Source organism: Carcharodon carcharias, chromosome 11 (genome assembly GCF_017639515.1).
Source record: "Carcharodon carcharias isolate sCarCar2 chromosome 11, sCarCar2.pri, whole genome shotgun sequence".
NCBI lineage: Eukaryota > Metazoa > Chordata > Chondrichthyes > Lamniformes > Lamnidae > Carcharodon > Carcharodon carcharias.
Window position 1 is genome coordinate 33,799,814 of NC_054477.1, and position 14,296 is coordinate 33,814,109.

A 14,296-nucleotide genomic window follows, 5' to 3' on the forward strand; every position below is an offset into this window, starting at 1 on the left:
ATCAACATGTGGAAGATGAAAGACAGGTTAATGTGTGTGTGGTGCTTATTAAGAGCCCCCAATGTACTAACCTGTTTCCTCTTTTCAGGTGCTGTATATTTCTAGAATTATTATTTAATATTTCCAGCATTTGGTTTTATTATTTCTCGCAATAAAACTTACTGCTGGAAAAGCAATTACAACATTTCTCTGCTTTACTGAAATTTCAAAAAGCATTACAATGCATGGATGCCTTATTTATGTTTGTTATTTCTCAGCGGAAGAACTTAGAAAAGTGTGCAACACAATGCACTCTCAAAACAGTAACAGTAGCTAAGGATGAAATTGACTTTAGGTAAGTTTGCTGGAGAGAAGCAATTTTAAAAGCAAGTAGAGTGTTGAACCGTACAGTCAAAGCAATCGGGTGCAAACAAAGCAAGCTGCATTCAAAATTTAGTGCAGTCAGTCCTCACCTTGAGTACTGTATCCAGTTCTATCACAGACACAAGGGAGACATCCAGGCCCTGGATACAGTTCAGAGAGACATTAAGCTGATTCCTTGTGTTTGGGGACAGATAGGTGAAGGAATTTGGGTTTTTCCACTTGAAAGGATACAACTGAGAGGTAGTCTTCTAAAAGCATATAATATAGTAAACTTTATGAAAAAGATCTGTAAAATTAAACATAATTGCATGGGTAGTACAAATCATGGGTTTATGCTAGTTAAAGGCGTATTTTGTACTGATATCAGAAGTTCTAGTGAAAAACAGATGGAATGAACTGTCATGTAAAGCAGTAGAGATAAAAGTCCTAGAATAATAATAAAAATTGGACAGTGTGCTATGATAAAGTCCTACTTTTGTTATTTCTCAGTGGAGCTTAGAAAATTGAGCCATATATGTACATACTCCAAGATCTGTGCTAATAGTGGACTATTAATAGACTTGGCGCTCCTTTTTAAAATTCATTCTTGGGATGTGGCAAGGCCAGCATTTGTTGCCCATCCCTAATTGCCCTTGAGAAGGTAGTGGTGAGCTGTGTTCTTGAACTGCTGCAGTCCGTATGGTGTAGGTACACCCACAGTGCTGCTGGGAAGGAAGTTCCAGGATTTTGATCCCTTGACAGTGATAAAACTACAATAGTTCCAAGTCAGGATGGTGTGTGGTTTGTAGGGGAAATTGCAGGCAGCGGTCCTTGTCTTTTTAGATGGTAGAGGTTGTGGGTTTGGGAGATGCTGTTGAAGGAGCCTTGGTTAGTTGCTGCAGTGTATCTTGTAGATGATACATGCTGCTGCCGCTGTGCGTCTGTAGTTGAGGGAGTGGTGGATGAGGTGCCAAAGCAAGTTGCTTTGTTTTGGATGGCGTTGATCCTCTTGTGTGTTGTTGAAGCTGTACTCATCCAGGCAAGTGTAGAGTATGCCATCACACTCCTGACATGTGTCTTGTAGATGGTGGACAGGCTTTGGGGAGTCAGGAAGTGAGTTACTTGCTGCAGAATTCCCAGTTTCTAATCTGCCCTTGCAGCTATTGTATTTATATAGAACCATCAGCTGCGATTTTCAGGCTCTGCCGTGGTGAGCCACTTAAATCTCCATTGACTTTAGCGGGACTGAAAGATCCCGCCAGCGGGAGGGGCTGAGAAATCCGCCCATAGAAAAGTTGTGGCACAGAAAAAGGCCATTCAGCCCATCGTGTCTGCGCCAGCATGGCTGGTCCAGTTAAGTTTCTGCTCTCTGATAAACCCCATAATGTTAATGGTGGGGACATTCAGCGATGGTAATGCTTTTAAATGTCAAGGGGCGGTGATTAGGTTCTCCCTTGTTGGGGAAGGTAACTCCTTCTATATGAATGAACCAAGATAGATTAAATGGCTTTCCTTATTTATATATATTGTGGAATTGGCTCATCCTGCCAAAGGATCCCATTGCAACTTTGGTTTAATTTTTTTCATGAGTATTTTTAGAGGGATGTTTTGATTACCATCCCATTTTTTCGTTCAGAACTAAACCTGTTTGCCTGCATGCGCCCACAGGATTGAAAATAGTTTACAGTTGGTGAATGTTTTATGTAAATCCAGGATGGATTGACAAACTTCTCCTTACCAATGCTGAAAAAACCTAATCCCTCTACCCCATTTAATTTTCAGAATTGCCTCCAATAACAGCTATGGTATCTCTGTAAAGTAAATTACCCTCAGCAATGTTGTCAGAAACAACTCCCCTTGTGAGGAAATTTCACCAGGTCCCAACAACAATGAATATGAACAGTGGCTGATGGTGACAGTTGTGTTACCGTTCTGACCATGAGCAGGGTAATCTTTAATGTAGGACAGCAATGTGACCCCAATATTACTGACTTGTACAAACTTTAACCATTTATTCTGTGGTATTGGTTCAGTAAAAGCATTAAGCGTACTGAGTGGGGCCTTCCCCAGTGATGAGAGCAACTGACTAAAATCATAGTGCACCCAAGTGCAATAAGATCCAAGTAGCCCACATTTGGGTCAGGTTGACTGTAGCACGTATTAGGCCGGCATCAGAACTAAACATACAGTTATGAACTAAACATATTATTTTTGTTGTATAGTTAAGTACACATGATGCAATTGGCTTTCTGCTCTGAGAGATGATGCATTTTTGGTAAACTAATAGCAGCAGTAGTTATACTTTGAATGGAAATAGGGTCTGCTGGGGAAGAGCAGAGGGATTTAGGACTATAGATTCACAGGACTTTGAAGGCAGCATTTTAGGTTGGTCGGACTGTTTTCAAAAAAGATCTACTGGAATTTTATAATTTATCTTGAGATGCAGAATATGAAAGCCAAGAAGTAATAAGCAAATGTACTGAGTTCAGTACTGTGCTCCATACAAGAAAGATATTTAGAAAGGGTACAGTGCATTATTGCTGAGATGCTATCTGTTAGGAAGGAATACAAATATGAAGAAAAACTTGAAATATTGGATCATCTTTTGTTGTAACAACACAATAATAAAGGTTGGTAGAGTAACATTTTAGCAGTTAACCATAGTCCGCAATGGACCATAGGCATCTCTTGCTCCATTATAGAGAGGCAGTTGATTACATATAGCTTCAGAAGCACCACTCTGCAAGCTTGGGGCAAGGTGAGGACCTCCATGAACTACAACAGCTGGTATGGGGATTAAACCCACGTTGGTATCATTCTCCATCACACTCTAGCCCACATAGTAGTGTTTAAAATTGTGAAAAATGTGATAGGGTAGATATAAGTTGGCTGTCTCCAGTAGTACAAAGTTAAATGTAAGGGATTTAGGAGAATTTGCTTTTGGTGACTGATGCAGAAACTATGTCAATATTTAAGATTAGATTTGGATGAAGGGAACACGATGGATAATTGTGTTGAGAACTCATTAACTTGTGTGGAGGCTAAACGCCAGTATGAACCAATTGGACCGAATGGCCCGTTTCCATGTTGTCATTTCCTTGCATTTCTATGAAAATTCTGAAAAATAGTCAATTCTGGCATGACTGTGCTATGTTTTTGGCCACCATTTTCTGTGACAAATATGTAGCTTCAGATATTAGGCCCCAGGGTTTCACCAAGTCCTGAAACATCATCACATAACTGATGATAGATAACAGAGCTTAGACAATACTTGTCACACCACCTGCTCGACAGTAGTGTGTGTCATAATGCATGGTTAAATATGATTTTAATTGATTGTTTGCCATATTTTCTTGATAATTTTAATGGTAACTGTACAATTACTAAGTTATATTTTGTGTTTTGAGCTCTCATGTTTTGTTTTATTTTACTCTATGTTGTGTCCACACATGGTCAAGCCGACAGGAATGCAACTTGATACCTAGCTTTTGCAAGTGCAGATTTTGACCTATTCACTAGAAGGGAACCACGAGTAGCCTAGAGTAACCTACCATTTGATTATTTGTTTTGTTCAAAGGTATCTATATCTGGTCTGTATCCAATTCATGGTTTGGCTGAGATCTGAAATTTGCTGCAGAGGGGACAACATTGTACATATGAATATGCCACACTGACTAGTCCAAGTTATTAACACTTTTTTTGAGCCATCCCAATGGCTGAGTGAGTAAACTAACTGCTTGTCATGTTATTGAGCTTTACACGCAGGGAGTAATATCGGATCTGATCTATCTTATTAAGGGATGTGCTACACTGAACCTCAATTCCCTGAGCTAGAAAGATAAACAGACTAGGGTCCCCACTCTTAATTTCAATTCTGTGACTGGGCTAGAAAGTGCTTATGTGAATGTCATGTGAGGACAGGATTGGATTCTACTGTAAAGCTACCTGTGGTTGAGTGGCTTTCCAATGCATACTACACAAGATCAGATACTGAAAAATGGCTATGTTAAGGATGTACCCGAAAGTTGTTCTTGACTGTTGAACAGAAACCTGGTCAGAATCAGTGCTCAAGAGGAGTGGAGAGCAAGTCGGCTATGGATCTGTTTTTGGGAGTAGTCATAACAGCACAGTTTTGCTGTGTAGTTACTTTGGTGCATTTGCTTGACCCATGTGATATTCTTGGTTGTGTTCTGGAAATTTTGGCTTTGTTCCCATATCCTAAGAAATTGTAGGCTGGGAGGCTCCTATAAATTCCTGTGGATGCCTGTCTTAATTTTATTGCCTGGGGAAATGGTGTGCATTGGCTAAATAATTCAAATTGAAAAAATAGGATATAATCCAAAATGAGCTGGAGGCTGATTTGAGAGCACATCCTCATTAAGATTGTAATATGTTGTACTGTAAGATGTTGAATATAAGCTCCAAATATTCAGTTATTCAATCCGATAACTGATAGAATATTTGATTACAAATTTAATTAGTTAACGCATCTTAAATAAAGTAGATCATAATGACTGTACTGCTTGTATATATGAATATTTTTCAGAATATTCACAATGTTTTATTAAGTGACTTCATCCACTAAGTAATTTCAGTATTTGAAGTCACTTGTTCTAAATCAAATGTCAATTTTGTGAATCCAGTTGATGTTTGAGCCAATTTGAATAAATGGAAATGTGGAAGTGACAAACTGAAATGCCATTTTCTAATGTGCAATATGTTGAAACTCTTTATAATGACAGGTTATAACTGCTTTGTGCTATTTTCAATTATATTATCTAAGGAGAATCTAGTAAACTACCATTTTTTCATTCAATCTACCCAAAAATGGTTTTAATATGTCTTGACACTGCATAACAGAAGATACAATCTGTATTGATGCCACCTTTTCAACTAAAGCTTTGTATTTCAATCCATTTCTAATGATCATATTGAATGTCATTGTTTTCTCTTGTACCTCCTCTCTTGCCTTCTTCAAATTCATCTGTTCCTTGAGACTCACCCCTTGCTCCCTTGGATCATTTTCTCTGCTTCAGGTGCAGGTCTGGCTGCCTCTGTCTCCTGCTCTCTGCCTCACTGATGGCTGCAGAACACTCTAAAAATACTGCCGTCTGTGTGTGATATTCACTGATTTGTAAGGAAGACTGTAACCTGATTTCAAAAATGGCTTTCACTGCCCTCTTCTCCATAACAACGTAAAACACATGAACCTTACATCTACATAGAAAGTTTAATTAGCTAGCTTTGATCTCAACTTCCTTGTATCTTAGAAATAAATGAACCATTTTCCCTATAACTGTTTACAACTCCATACAAACAAAACCTTCCTGGGACTTTGGGAGACTCAAAGTATACTCCAAGACTGCTGCCATTGTGTCCAAATGTAAGTGCCTTGCATCTTCTTCTTAAATTTAAAGCTACAGCCCCAAAGTATAACAATCTTTATAAACTTCATAATTGCAACAGGGTCCATATGCTACCTGACAGTTTAAATGGTTTGTTGTCCACAAGTACTGTCCTCACCCTTATCTTTGAAAACAACTGTCATCATCCTCCTCCTTCTCCTCAAAAAGCCTTTCCTCAGCCCTAACAAACCATCACTCCAGCTCCAGCCTCCCTTTCCTCTCCAAGTTCTTTTAATGTGTCATCGCCTTCGAAATCCATGTCCATCTTTCCTGCATCTTCATGTTTTAATCTCTTCAGCCAGATTTTCACTGCTAACATGGGACCAGAATGGCCCTAAGTAAAGTCACAAATTACATCCTCTGTGGCTGTAACCTTGGTGCACTACCCTTTTCAGACTCTGCAACCTCCCTGCAGCTTCTGACAAATCAAACACACCAATCTTCTCTATCATCTCTGCTCCATTATTCAGCTCATAGGGAGACTGCTCTCACTTGGTTCCACATGTAACTATTTAACTGTAACCATAGCATCAACGTTGGCTTAAATTCCTGTCCTGCACCATTACCTCTGAAGTCTCCAAAGGTTCTATTCCTGCCAGCCCCTCTTATTTCCTCATCTACAAGCTTCCTGTTGCTGACATCATCCAAAGACATGGACCAAATTTTGTAGCACAGCAGAGGCGAGAGCAGAGGCAGATGGAAAATTGTGCCAAAAACAAAAAAAACTGTGGATGCTGGAAATCCAAAACAAAAACAGAATTACCTGGAAAAACTCAGCAGGTCTGACAGCATCGGACCGAAGGGTCATGAGGACTCAAAATGTCAACTCTTTTCTTCTCCGCCAATGCTACCAGACCTGCTGAGTTTTTCCAGGTAATTCTGTTTTTGTTCTGGAAAATTGTGCTGGTGAGTTCCTGACCCACATTTCACCCTGATGCTGAGATTGGGATATGGGAATGAAAATCCTGCCCATGGAGTCAGTTTCCACATGTATACTGCCCATCATCTCTCTTGCACCTCTTACCACTGTCTTTGCATTGTCAGACTACTATTCCAACATTGAATGTTGGATGAGCTACAAGCTCCTCCTGCTAAATGCCAGTGAGACTGAAGCTGTTGTTTTTGGTTCCTACCACTAATACCATATCTCTGCCATTGAAAACATCTCACACCCTGTCTCATGTTGAATGAGCCTGTTTACACCCTCAACATCCTATTCAACCACGTGCTAAGCTTCTGACCCCAAATGACGAAGACCTACTTTGATGCGTGTAATGTTGCCTGTCTCCGCCCTTCCTCAGTCCATCTGCTTCAGCCTCATCTAGAGGTGACAAAGCCATTTCACAGCTTCCCTGGCTAATAGGCCCACAGCCCTCCCTCACCTCCATCTGAACCATCAATTCATCTAAAATGCTGCTGCTCTTTTCATATTCTGTTTAGCATCCTGCTTGTCTGCCAACTGTGTCCTTGCTAACCCACACCAGCACCTGGTCCAACAATGCCTCTAATTTAAAACATTTTCTCTTTGTGTATCAATCCTTCATGCCCTCACCCTACCTGTATAACCATTTCCACCTTTACAACCATCTGAGAACTCTGCATTTCTCCAACTCTGGCCTTTTGTACATCTCATACTCCTTTCGCCTCACCATTTGCAGATAGGCTTTCAGTTGTCAAGGCCCCATTGTCTGGAATTCCCTTGCTAAGCCCCATCAATTATCTACTTTCTGTCATTTAAGACCCGTTAAAAAAACCACCTCCTTGATCAAGCTTTTGGTCACCCCTCCTAATGTCTTTGTTGGTCCAGTGTCCATTTTTGTCTGGTTTCCCCTCTCTGAAGTGCCTTAGACTGTTTTTCTACTAATTTAGCTCAGTCTCCTCCATCTTTCAAATGAGATGTGCAAAACTTTTAAATGATTTATGTTGGGTGCATTGATTTTCATCTAACTTTAAGTCATGTCAAAAATTCAAACATTAAATTTGGACTCTAATATTTAGATCTTGGTTGCATATTTTTGAGGTCAGTGTTGCATTGATACAATTGATGGTCAGATGGTACATGTGCTTATGAAGCACCCAATGCAGTGCTTAAACGTTAGCTTGTGCATTCATTTTGACATTTGGCTACCATGGTTTTGACTGGTAACCGAATATCTGTTAGTAATCTCGTATGAGCTTGGAAGCTTAGCTCAGCGTAGAATGGGATGTTGTGAATAGTATAATCTACAACTATATTGAAAATGAATCTTAAAGTTGTGTCAAATATGGTGATACTAAATATAATCAAATTCATATCATTTGATTAACTCTGTGTATCACTAACTATCGCAATTAATCAAACTGGTTTCAAAATTAGGGAGAGGCGATGGCGTAGCAGTATTGTTGCTGGACCAATAATCCAGAAACTCAGGGTAATGCTCTGGGGACCTGGGTTTGAATCCCTCCACGCCTGATGGGGGAATTTGAACCCAATAAAAATCTGGAATTAAAAAGTCAAATGATGACTGTGGAACCATTGCCGATTGTCATAAAAAGTGGTTCACTAATGTCCATTAGGGAAGGAAATCTGTTGTCCTTAACTGGTCTGGCCTACATGTGACTCCAGACCTATAGCAATGTGGTTGACTCTTAAACTGAATAAGGGCAGTTGAGAATCAGTCATTTTTTTTCTGACTTCTTTCTGTCACATGAAATGGAGGCTTTAATTATTGAAAATTCCTCTACATTTTAACCTTAGCAAAATAAAACCTTAGAACTCAAGCCATGAGCCCATCCTTGCCCTCCCCTCCCCTAATGTTGCTTTCTGTCTGGTTGTAGACTTTGTAAAAGGTGGCGACCTGAAGTGCACAGACCTTACTACGCGTGGTACAACACACATTCATAATCTCAAACCTATATTTACTTTTGCAAATCATCAATACCATTACTGGAAAATCTTGCAGGTTACATGCACATTTCCTTGAACTGGTCAATGAGAGTGCAAAATACAAATTGTCTGTAACTGCTTCCTACATCTTATTTGCTACATTATAAATTGAAAAATTCTCGAAGTACAAAGTTACCGTTTAGCTTGTGAATTATAAGAAATGTGTTTGCATTTATTAGCAGGAAATAATCTGATTGAGTTATTTAGATGGCATCAGTGAGGATAGAGCAAACCTTTCACTTAATTTTGTTGTCAGATTACTACCTTAAAAACACTCATTGGGGGGGGTGTGTGCATGCATGCGCATGCGCATCGGAAGGTGAGGAGAGCAGATTTATGCTCCATTCTTATTGTATGTAGGTGGAGTGTAATGTCTGAGCCCAGTATTTAATGTGGCATAATTTCTGCAACCTGATAACATTTCAGTGATCAAGACATGGAATTCATTTCCCTTTATGAATGAATCAAACATCAAGGACTGAGCATTGTCAGCCATTGTTCCCTCTGCCAGTGGTTTAAACAGATGCGTGAGTAAACCTCAGAAACAGGACGATATGTATTTAAGGGTGTGACAGTTGGTCAGCACCCCTCAACTGGGAAGGAGAAACATTTCCTATCATTATTGCAGTTCATTGACCCCTGCTTGAAAGCATGCATGTATGGGTATTAGGATAAGATAGAATCACACTTGACTTCTATGTGCAGCATGGTCAGCTAGACAGTTGAATATATTGATGGATGTTTGACACCATTGACCACAGTTTTTTAGACCACATTCTTGCCCTAATTTGCCAATGTTATTGCATTTGCAGTATAAAGGTTGGGTCCCTTTTGCTTCTGGTGTTGTGCTGGCAGTTGTGGTGCAAGAGATTCAGAAAAGTGAATGACTGCGCGTGAGCAGGCAAAGAAAGTACTTGTGCAAGAAGTACAAGTGGAGAATTCAAACTTCACTTTTCTCCTGGATTGCAGACAGCAGTGCCTGGGGTGTTCATCCGCCATGCTAAGAGATTGACTAACAATCTTGAAATGTTGGCAACCCTAATGAAGGGTTAAATAAGGCTAACACACACAGAATATTAATCTTGGTAATGGAGGAAGGGGAGGATGACTTGTTCTTATGGCACAATGTTTAAAGAGGAAATTATTGCCAAGGGATGAAGGAAATAATCAACTGGAATTTGTAAGTTTGGTGTTGGTGCACAGATAAACCTTGTTGATATTAAATTGGTGCACACAGACAACATCAACAACTTGCATTAATATAGCGCCTTTTAATGTAGTAAAGCGTTCTAGCACAGGAGAATTATCAATTAAAATGTCACACCAAGCCACATGAAGAATAAGATAGGTGACCAAAAGTTTGGCCAAAAGAGGTAGTTTTTAAACAGCGACTTAAAGGAGGAGAGAGCAGTAAAAAGGTGGACTAGTTTAGGGAGGGAATTCCAGAGCTTGTGAGCCTAGGAAGCTGAAGGCCGGGCCGCCAATAGGGTAGGGAAGGAAATTAGGAAAGCGCAAGATGCCAGCATTGGAGGAGCACAGAGATCTGAAGGTTGTAGGGCTGGAGGAGGTTCCAGAGATAGGGTGCGCACACATGCACTCACATGTACACATGCGCACAGTAGAAAGTCAGATTATTGGAAACGCCAAACAGCATTTTATTTTTCTTTCAGCTGATTTCAATAGGAACAAGCTGCACTTAATACTAAATGGCCAGCCTCAGAGTGAATGCAATGAAAGCAGTCGAATATGCTATCATGCATTGAAGGAAAACCCCCACCCTTCTCTGTCCCAACCTTTTTCCTGCAAGCTAGTGTGTTATTTAGTTAGCTCATTTCTGAACTTTTATTTTTAGATTCATACCGCAGAACATAAATTCTAACCAACTCTAACTGCCTTCATTCCGGGAAACTTCTGGATCATTTGGGAGGTTTGGCAACCTTATTTACTGCCTAGGCTTCTACAAGAATAACAGTTACTTAAGTGAGGAACTACTGTTGCCCAATAACCTAAGGCTGAGCATGAGTCAGCATGTTCACGGGAGAAGGGAAAAAACTGGGAAAAACATGTATAATTTTTTTTTAAAAATCAAAACCTAGAAGCGTATGATTTAAGAACATCATATGACCCATGAGATTCAATTACAACATGGCAACTCGCTCCCAGTTATTTATTATTCTCTACGTAATAGATGCGTGAACTGCTCACAGGAATAATGACAGAAAGCTTCTAGGCCTCTGTTCCTGTTTTCTTTGTGTTACATTTTGCTCCATGGTATGCTGCGGAAGCTTCCTTATAGCATAAACCCTATTATAACACAAAGCATTTTGCTTCTGAGGACTGCATTTTAATGAAGTGGAACACATACATCGAGCCCTGCACACTGCACGAAACTTATTCTTTCTTAATGTTACTTTATGGACAGCCAGTTGTACATCCCCACAAGAACGTGTATAATTAGATCTGATTTGGTTGGAGTGCCTAGTCAGATTCAATAGAAATGCTAATGTGTGCCAGAGTCTTCTCGAGTTTATTTTTGTTTGGAGGGATACCACAGCAGCACTTTGCTGCACCAGAGAAGTATGTGTGTGGTGTGGGGAAGCACTGCAGCTGGTTTCTATATCAAAGCCGAAATTCTGTGACAACACAAGCTGGACTAATTTCATGGCAAAAGCCTGTTAATTGTACAGCACTGATTGCTGTCACATATGTTACATTCACATGAAAAGGACCCTAACTGATATGTAACTGGTTAGTTGTGTTGTCAGCCATTAAACGTCAGATCACTTCATTTTCAAGTTGGGTTGATTCAGAGTGATTCGAAAACACTGCACATGTCTGGAGTGGAGATAGTGGCCCTTTTGTTGACCTATATTTTTTTTAAGGAGAACTGTGTTTGTAGCCTTTATGATGCCATAAAGCCTTATTTTAATTTCTTTGAAAAACCTTACTGTACTGGTAAGCCATTCATATGTTCATACCCACTGGTGTTTTTCTTTCCTACTTTGCTGTAATATAAGGTCTGACAAAAGCTGCTTAACACTAGGTGCTCCATATCAACGGTGCCCCATAATGCTGCTGATTTGTAAATAGAATTAAAGGAACATCCTTTCAAGACACTTTTACATTGTGTTTTTCTAGTTCAGATTGCGTGTAAACCACACTTGTGTGCTGACTTCCAGTATTTATATTGCTAAAACTAGCTCCCTTATTCCTGTAGCAGAATCCTAGACCTAGGGATAAAAGACCTCGTTTCAGCAGTGTTACTGTAGGGTGGCCATGTATTATCAAGATTCCGGCTATAGAGGTGCTCAATTAAAAACTCCTTTAAGTGGAAATGCGGTGCAGGCTGATATGAAAGGAGAAAAATAATTAGGTTAATGTTTCATGTGGAGGCCTTTTATCAGACCACTTGTCTGTTTTAGGATGGCACCTTCAATGCTATTTGGCTTGTATAATCAGTCGTTGAAATACTTTTCCCAAAGGTTTAAAGAACAAGAAAATAAAGCTGGAACTCGGAAAATGTTTAGAAAACGAGCATTATATCTTTATTACTGCACCAAGTGCCTATGCGTGAATCTTGAAACTAGGTGTTGCCAGGTTACTCACCGATTCATTTCTGAGTTCTAATTCTAATTCTAGTTCAGCCCTAAGGGGAGATGGTGTAGTGGTCGTATCACTGGATTAGTAACCTAGAGGCCCGGGCTAATGCTCTGGGAACGTGATTTTAAATCCCACCATGGTAGCTGATGGAATTTGGATTCAATTAATAAATCTGGAATTGAAATCTAGTCTCTAATTAATTGACTGTTATAAAATTCCATCGAGGATAATGTCTGGGAAGGAAATCTACAGACCTTACCTGGTCTGGCCTACATGTGACTTCAGATCCACAGCAATGTGTTTGACTCTTAACTGCCCTCTGAAATGGGCCTAGCAAGCCACTCAGTTCAAGGGCAATTTGGGATGGGCAAAAAATGCTGGCCTTGTCAGTGACACCCACATCCCATGAATAAGAATAAAAAAAGTCAGTGTTGGTTTATTGGGGGCCATTGGATAGCAATAAGTGATATCCCAACCACCTCATCCAAGCCCAGGGCACTAAAGCTAATTGTAGTGCTCCTGCTAGCACTCTGAATAAGATTTTTTAACTCAGTGCAAACTGGGCATTAAATGTGGGACTTTCCTGGCCTCTAATTCTGTTACACCCGGACAGTGTATTTAGCAACAGAGCCATAAGGAGAACCATTTGAAATATTTTTTTTCAAAAAAATTCTCGATATGTAATAGGAACTAATTTTCTACCCATTTTCTTCCTCTTCTCTACCAATTGCCTGCTCTTGTTGGGGTGTAGTTTTGTGATTTTGGTTAGTGCTCCAGCATTGAAAGCACTGTTCAACAATATCAGCTTGGACAAAAAGTGCTGGTAAAATGTTTGACTGGAGAAGGAATCTGATCCTGCTTCGGACGTCAAGGCCAGCAGGAGTCACTAGACAGTGAATAACAGGGCGAACCTAAATTGTTTTTCCCTTCCCCTCTTACAATCAGCTCCCCTGGGCTAGATTGGAATGCCCCAGTTTTGCCCTGCTTGAGGTCCACTGATGTACATTAGGCCATTGGGGAAAAGAAAAAGCAATATACTGCAGACACACACATTCTGTAATAAAAACAGAAAATGCTGGAAACACTCAGCAGATTGGGCGGCAGCAGCAGGCAGGCTAGCATTTCAGATCGATGACCTTTTGTTGGAACCACCTAACCTACTGAATATTTGCATAATTTTCTGCTTTTGTTTTAGGCCATTGGACATTGGAGAGATGGGTTAAGCTTTTAAAAGTAACCTAAATTATAAGATCTATTTTCCACTTTGTATCCTTGATGTGGAGCTTTGAGTGCTGGAAGTGCATACTGGAAATCTAGGTGCCAAGGTCAATGGGCCGTACAGGATTTTCTGTCCTTTCATTTTAATGGACAGGAAATTCTGTGTATTATGCTGACCTCCATGTCTGAATTTGCAGTAAGTGTAATATGACATTCAAAAATAAGATGTTTTGTATGTATTTGCTTTGTTCCTTTTATCGAGGATTCTTGAAGCAAATAATTTAAACTTTTGCTAATATAGCCAGAGTGTAATTAATAATGGGCTTGTTAGCATAGAGAATAACCATAGTCCAAAAGGTCATTATTGGGTTGTAAAATAAGTACTTGCATAACTACACAAGGTTAAAGCACAATAGAAGAGTTATAGTAATGAAAACAAAGGGAACCTTGTGATTAAAATCCCAAGGTTGTGTTTACAGCCAGCAAGACACTCCCTATTATTTGCCAGGTTTTTTGGTTCTGATCTTACCAGCAATTCTATCATTTTCTGAATATATTTTCATTGCTGTGTTTTGTTGTTTGGGTTTAAGTAGTCACAGGAAGAGAGAGGTGTACAAGTCATGATGAAAAATCCTGCCTTCTATTATCAAACTGCGAGGCCTGGCTATTGATATTAAAGAACACATCGTAAGGGCACTGCCAGTGCAACAGTGGGATCAGTTTTTCTGCTTTACTTCAGTTTCAATACAAGCAGCTACTTCAACAGGATTATCAAATTCTTACCCCTCCCTTTTAAAAAAAAAAG

General features: G+C 39.8%; 1 protein-coding gene across 1 annotated transcript in view; it reads left to right on the forward strand.

Annotated features, from left to right (window-relative positions):
* The window catches only part of LOC121283984 (F-box-like/WD repeat-containing protein TBL1X), a 318,557-nt gene that overhangs the window by 20,147 nt on the left and 284,114 nt on the right, over window positions 1-14,296 (forward strand). The gene's annotated exons all lie outside the window — the stretch shown is intronic.